The sequence below is a fragment of the Arachis hypogaea genome, chromosome 15, assembly GCF_003086295.3.
Source record: "Arachis hypogaea cultivar Tifrunner chromosome 15, arahy.Tifrunner.gnm2.J5K5, whole genome shotgun sequence".
Classification (NCBI taxonomy): Eukaryota; Viridiplantae; Streptophyta; class Magnoliopsida; order Fabales; family Fabaceae; genus Arachis; species Arachis hypogaea.
In genome coordinates, this window is record NC_092050.1 from 77,636,457 (window position 1) to 77,644,184 (window position 7,728).

Sequence of the window (7,728 nt, forward strand, 5' to 3'; positions counted from 1 at the left end):
AGTGGTATAGTTTTTTTTATTCTCATTAAGGACTTTGCTGGCATAGTAAATAACATGCACTAATTTGTCCCTCCTCTGTCCTAAAACAGCACCAACAGTAAAGTTAGATGCATCACACATCTGCTTAAAGGGTAGATCCCAGCAGGGTGGTTCTATAATAGGTGCAGAGGAGAGTTTGTTCTTAAGTTCTTCAAAGGCTAGCATGCATTCATTATCAAAGACAAAAGGTACATTAGAGACAAGTAGGTTGCTCAAAGGTTTGGCAACCTTTGAGAAGTCTCTAATGAACCTCCTGTAGAAGCCAGCATGTCCTAGAAAACTTCTAATTGCTTTGACATTGCAACGTGGGGGTAACTTTTCAATCACCTTGACGTGGCGAAAATTAGCCAATTAAGAAATTAATAGAAGAAATACGTTGCAAGTACAGTTCTTAACCAGCAAAAATTCGCTTATCAACTTAGAAGGGTTGTCACAAATTTAGAATAAAAATACTGGGAGTAGGAATCCCAAGTCGTCTCCCAACGAGCTGACAAAAGAGTGCTATTTTATTAGTCAGGAGTTTTCTGAGAATTTTTAAGAGTTGTAGAACAGAAAAGTAAATGATTGTAAATTGAGGACAATGAAAATTAACGAGAGAATTTATTCAATTAAATAAAAGCCTTGACCGGGGGTAGATTAATTAGAAGTTCTATCCTTTTTGGTTTTTTTTCCAAGTGGGATAGCAAAAGGTTGTTGTTCTACTTAGTCATCCCTTACTAAAAAAAGGAAAGTCAAGCAACCAACTAATCAACTCTGAATCCCAGGTTCTAATCCTCTCCGTAGGAAGGATTAGAGTCAGAGACTAGAGAGTTAGCCAATAACTTCCAATTATACTAATCACTTGAGCATTCTAACTCTAGAGTCTCCTTTTAATCAACCCCCAAGTCAAGTTGGGAGTCTACTCTGTTGACATGAAAATTACTTACATAGAATTAAAAAGGGAATAAAAGGAAGACATGATAAACAATAACTGAAAATTAATTAAAAGTAAAAATAGTTCTTTGCATTAATAAATTCCAAAATTCAACATACGTATCTGAACAGGGTCAATAAGTAATCAAAAGAGTAAAGGAATAAGAAAGCAAACTAGAACTATGAATGTAAAGGAAACTTAAAGGAAGTCATAATTTCTCTCTAAGATTTCAAACTAAAAGCTAAAATTATTCGTAATGTCAATATCCGTTGAGTCTCTGCTTGTCCCCTGGCTATAGTCTGTGTTTCTGGGCCAAAAACTGGGTCTAAACTTGGCCCAAAATTGCCCCCATCATTTTCTGTGATTTCTGCAGGTCACACATGTCACGCGTACGTGTCAGGCACGCGTACGCGTCAGTGCTCATCTTTCATCTTTGCATGTCAGGCGTACGCATCAGGCACGCGCACGGGTCGTCGTGAAAACTCCAATTTACGTGTACGCATCAGGTACGCGCACGTGTCGCTGTGCAGATTTCCAAATCGCGCGCACGCGTGAGGCATGCGTGCGCGTCGATGCTCGCTGGTTGTCTCCTTTATTTCTTGTGTTCCTTCCATTTTTTCAAGCTTTCTCTCCATCCTCTAAGCCATTCCTGTCCTGTAAAGCCTGAAAACACTTAACGCATAGATCACGGCATCGAATGGTATAAAGGGGAATTAAAATACACAAATTAAAGCCTTAGGAAGCTAGTTTTCAACCATAGAATAAAACTAGGAAGGAATTGTAAAACCATGCAATTTGTATGAATAAGTGTGCAAAGACTTGATAAAAACCACTCAATTGAGCACAAGATAAACCATAAAATAGTGGTTTATCAACCTCCCCACACTTAAATATTAGCATGTCCTCATGCTAAGCTCAAGGAGATCAAAAGAATAAATAGGGAAAAGTAAGACTTATGAAATGCAACCTATATATGAATGCAACTATATGCTAAGATGATTCTGTCTACTTGGTTAAAAGTAAATAAGTTCCTTCAGACAAACATAAACCAGATTCCACTAATTCAAATCATACTAAAAGATAAGTAAACTTGTAAGAAGATAGCTCATGAAAGCAGGGAACATAGAATCAAGCATTAAACCCTCACTGGTAGTGTATATGCATTCTAATCACTCAAGTGTATAGGGTAATCCACTCTAGTCTTCTCTAGTCATGCTTTCTAAACTTTGTTCTTCACCTTACCAATCAACAAAAATTTAGTGCACCAATGCAAACATCATGAGGTCTTTTCAAGGTTGTAATGGGGCTAAGGTAAAGGAGAGGATATATGTATGGCCAAGTGGGCTATAAATTGAATCATTGACTAGCCTAAGCTCTCACCTAAACATACACACTCTATATACTTCTAAAATCATGCCTAGCTACCCAAAATTCCCACTTTTGCATCACATACTCATGTATCAACTTTTCTTTAATTTTATCACATATGCATTGATTTTTCATTAAATTAACGTTGGGGTAATTTTGTCCCCTTATTTATTTATTTATTGGAATATTTTTTTGTTTGATGATTCTTTTTTTATAAAAGTAAACATAACTTATCAATGCACATGGATTTTTTAATTTTTCGGGTTTCACATGAGTAGGTACCCAAATTTTCAATATTTTCTCATTTAAACACTGTACACTTTCATTAACCCAAGTTCCCATAGTTCCCCACACTTAATTAATACACAATCTCTATGTTAAGCTAACCAAAGATTCAATTGGGGGTAATTAATTGTTTTTCCGCTTAAGGCTAGTGATGCAGTAAAATATAGAACAAATGGGGATTAAAAGGCTCAACGTGGCTAACAAGGGTGATTGAAAGGGTAGGCTATTTGGGATAAGTGAGCTAATAACAAATAATGGCCTCAATCATATGTATGCTTATAAATACACTAAACATTGGACATATAGAATGGAACAAAATATAGATTGCAATTATAGAGAAGGAAACACACAAGAATAAAATGTTATGGTTAAGTAGTGTAACCATGTAATTAAGCTCCAATCTCACGGGTTGTGTGTTCTTAGCTACAATTCATGTTCCAATTTACAGTTTTCAAACAACTTTTAACACAAATTTTTTTTAATTTAAATTAGTGAAATATTATAAAATAGAGTCTTGAAAAGAAGTTTATTACTTTAACCAAGCAAACATACTTGCAAACAATTATTATCATGCAATCTATTCTATCTAACAAAAGAAAAACTAAAATGTTGGTGTTAAGAGAGAGAGATTACCTCCGAAAGTCAGGTACTGACCGATCTCCCCACACTAAAAGCTTGGTGCTGTCCTCGGTGATATCAGTCAGGAACAAAGGGGGGCTGGTAACAGCATCTCCACAGTCGGGGTTGTCATGGCTTCCAGTGCTGGTAGCTGAGGTGGATTCCGGAGTGTCTTGTTACAGCGCTTGTAAATCGGCTCCTTGAGGTATGTAAATCGGCGCTTGTTACGGCGCTCCATTCGCTTTGCCTGCCGGTCAAGCCGGTCCAATCTCTGAAGTATCTGAAGGAGCAGCTAATTTGTTGAAGGTGCTTGTGACGTGGAAGGAGGAGGAATATTTCCGGCCAGGTCTACAGTCCGGCTAGTAGTGGCTACTGGGGGTCTGATGTACTTCCCATTGGGGACATACTGATCATCCCACAGAGTTTTGGTCTTGGTATTCCCAGCTCTGTAGGAGACTCCGGCTGCTAAGACTAGATCTGAAACCAAGGTGGGAAAAGGTAGGTTGCCCGCAATCTGTACGTGTCCCATGGCATGCTGGAGGTGTCTTGGTAAGTGATGACTTGTCATCATGTAACGTTTTTCTATGCTTTTTCATACAAGAAATTGATGATTAGTGCTTAAATATTGCATTTTTTGTGCTTAAATGGTATATTTCTTTGATCTTTTGATTTGATAAACTTTGTAGGAAATAAGAAGAAAAAGAAGCAAAAGAGTTTTGGGACACACTTTGAAAGTTGGAGCACACTTTGATGCCTTAGGCCACGCTTTTAAAAGCGTCGCCCATGACCATGAATGAAGGAAACAAAGGCTAGCGCTCAATTACATGGAGTGCTACGTTAAAATTGTTAACTTTTTCGGGTTTTTTTAGCCTTGTGACAACATGACCATGCCTCCTTCAAAGGGCTATAACTTGAGATACAGTTGTCCAATTGATGTGCTTCCAGTTGCGTTGGAAAGCTGACATTCAGAGCTTTCCAATGATATATAACAATATATATTTGATATGAAATTGAAGCACAAGTAATTGGCATCTTTAAGGCCCAAAAACAAACCAAGCAAGTGCTCACACCAAGGCTCGAAGAGGGGAACCACGTAGCGCTCAACCAAAGGCCCAAAAAGCATAGCGCTACGTTAACTCTTTTCACTTTATCGTGATTTCAAAGCTTGGGGAGGAGACTTGTGCTGTCCACACACAAGGAGTAGCGCTCAATGAGTTAACTGAGCGCTCAATAAGTGAGCGCTATTGGCAAAAGGGGACAGCCATGGTTCGAAGATGGAAACCCATATGCAAAGGGGAGCTACGTTGAAATACTTAACTGAGCGCTACATTACAAGGCTTGGTTTGAAGGGAGGCACAAAGCAAGGGAGCGCTACGTTACCTTTCCTCACTGAGCGCTCCACTGGAGCTAGTCCCCCAACCCATTTCCAAACAAGTGCACCCATGGACCATTTTCCATCAAGTGCCACCCAAGGCCAAACCAAAAAGCTACAACTCTGGCTCAATTAATCCCAATTTAAGCTCATTGACACACCAAAGCAAGCAAAACCCATGGACATCACTCAAAGGCACAGGAAAAAGCTAGATTAGGAATTTCATTTGAATTGTAATTTGTTTTCAATTTCAATTTCATTTTCATTTTGTAAAGCCTATAAAAAGGCATCAGTTTCATTTCATTAGGGAGGCTGGTTCTAATAGAGAGCAGTAGGAGTAGATTGGAGAGCTCTCTTTTAATTTTCCTTTTTGAATTTAAGAATTGAGATCGGATTTGGGTTCATTTTCTGTTTTCATTGTCTTTCTTTTGCAACTTCTACTTTCTGATTCTGGGCTTGTGAACTCTGATTGAAGAATTCTTTGATGTTCTTCCTCTTGGAGTTCCATTTCTTTTCTGTTTTTGGAATTTATGAATTAAAGATCGGATCTCAATTGCTTCTTTCTGATTTTTACTTCTTCTGGAAATTTTCATTTCTGCTTTAGTTCTTTTGCAAATCTACTTCATCTTCTACTTCTATGCACTTTACAATTCCAGTTTTATTTTAAATCCCAGTCCCCAAATCCTTTACTCTTCAAGCAATTTAAGATTCCCAGTAATTTAGATTCAGCAATTTAAGTTTCTTGCACTTTAAGTTTTAGTCATTTACTTTTCTTGCAATTTAAGTTTAAGCTATTTTATTTTCTTGCACTTTAAGTTTCTGCAATTTTACTTTCTGCACTTTAAATTCACTGCAATTTCCTTTTTGTTGGTTCAATTTCATCCAATTCACCAATGTTATCTTGACTAAGCTAATCACCCATTAAACTTGCTTGATCCATTAATCCCTGTGGGATCGACCTCACTCTTGTGAGTAATTACTACTTGATGCGACCCGGTAAACTTGCGGTGAGTTTTGGTGTGGAATCTAATTTCCACCCCCATCAAGTTTTTGGCGCCGTTGCTGGGGATTGATTTAGATCAACAATGATTAAGTGGGTGAGAAGTCTAGATCAAGTATTTTCTTTGTTTTTGTTCTCTGTTTTAAGTTGATAGCAAGGTGTTTGAGTTATTGCTCACTAAGAAATTCTTCTATGAGATATGAATTTCAATTTTCATTGGTGTTGTATCTTACAAAATTCAAATGGACTTCAACTCATCTTATGATCAAACAAATTTTATGGGATATTACCCACCATCACTAATCTCTAATGGTGGCTGGAAATATCACCAAGAAAATACAAATTCTGAGCACTCTAATCCATAAAATTTTGCTTCAGAGACACAAGATGAGCAAGTGAATCATATGGGATATTTCCCTCTACCACAAAATGATGCAAGTCATTATTCTAATGGTGGCTGGGAGTATCACCAAGAAATGATAAATGATCAAGCAAATCAAATGAGATATTGTCCAGAACCACAAAATGATTTATGTCATTATCTTCATGGTAGCTGGGCATATCAACAAGAGTATGAACAACCAAGTAAAATGAACAATTTCCCAGAACCACAAAGTGACTCATATTGCTATGATACTGACATAAATTGTGGCTGGGAAGGGAATTTCAATGTTTCATCTTCTGTTCATCAAGGAACATCATCATTTGATTGTGCTGTCAATGTATACATGGAAAATTGTTCCCCAATGCCACAAGATGATTCATACTGTGATGAATTCAACAATTCTTCAAATTGTGCTTGGGAGAATCAAAATCAGAAAGCATTTGACAATTCATACTCCACTTATCAAGAGCTATCATCACTTGAGCAAACCTTTAATTCATTCATGGAAAGATGTCAAACCTCACCTCCCAGTTCTTCATTCGAAAATTCTTCATTAATTAACTATCCCTTAACACAAAATCTCTTCCAAAACTCACATTCCACACAAACTTCCATGGACCAAAGCCTCTCAAGGCTTGAAACCATGCTTGAAAGATATGAAAGAGAAGCACAGAGATCCTGGAATGACCAAGAGAACTCCCTCAAAAACATGGAAGTGCTGGTAAACCAAATGTTAAGTGTGAAGGAGGGGGTGGAAGAGCAAGAAGAAGAGGCCCCTGTGTCAAGCAAATTTTTAGTGAAGAATGAGATTGTGGAGATAGTTGAACCTAAGATTACTGATGAGCGGATAATTTATACGCTTTTTGACACTGTTTTTAGGTAGTTTTTAGTATGTTTTAGTTAGTTTTTATTATATTTTTATTAGTTTTTAAATAAACATCACATATATGGACTTTACTATGAGTTTGTGTGTTTTTCTGTGATTTTAAGTATTTTCTGGCTGAAATTGAGGGACCTGAGCAAAAATCTGATTCAGAGGCTGAAAAAGGACTGCATATGCTATTGGATTCTGACCTCCCTGCACTCGAAGTGGATTTTCTGGAGCTATAGAAGCCCAATTGGCGCGCTCTTAATTGCATTGGAAAGTAGACATCCTGGGCTTTCCACCAATATATAATAGTCCATACTTTGCTCGAGATTTGATGGCCCAAACCGGCGTTCCAAGTCAGCATAAAAATTCTAGCGTCAAAACGCCAGAACTGGCATAAAAGCTGGAGTTAAACGCCCAAACTGGCACCCAAGCTGGCGTTTAACTCCAAGAAAAGTCTTTACATGTGAAAGCTTCAATGCTCAGCCCAAGCACACACCAAGTGGGCCCAGAAGTGGATTTCTGCATCATTTACCTATTTCTGTAAACCCTAGGCTACTAGTTCTCTATAAATAGGACCTTCTGCTATTGTATTTTCATCCTTTATCTTTAGTTCTATCTTTTGATCATTTTAGATCTCTAGACCTCCATGGGAGGCTGGCCACTTGGCCATGTCTACCCTATTTTCACTTATGTATTTTCAATGGTGGAGTTTCTACACACCATAGATTAAGGTGTGGAGATTTGCTGTTCTTCGTGAATTAATGCAAAGTACTATTGTTCTTCTATTCAACTCAAGCCTAATTCTTCTCCAAGATATTCATTCGCATTCAAGAACATGATGAATGTGATGATTATGTGACACTCATCACCATTCTCA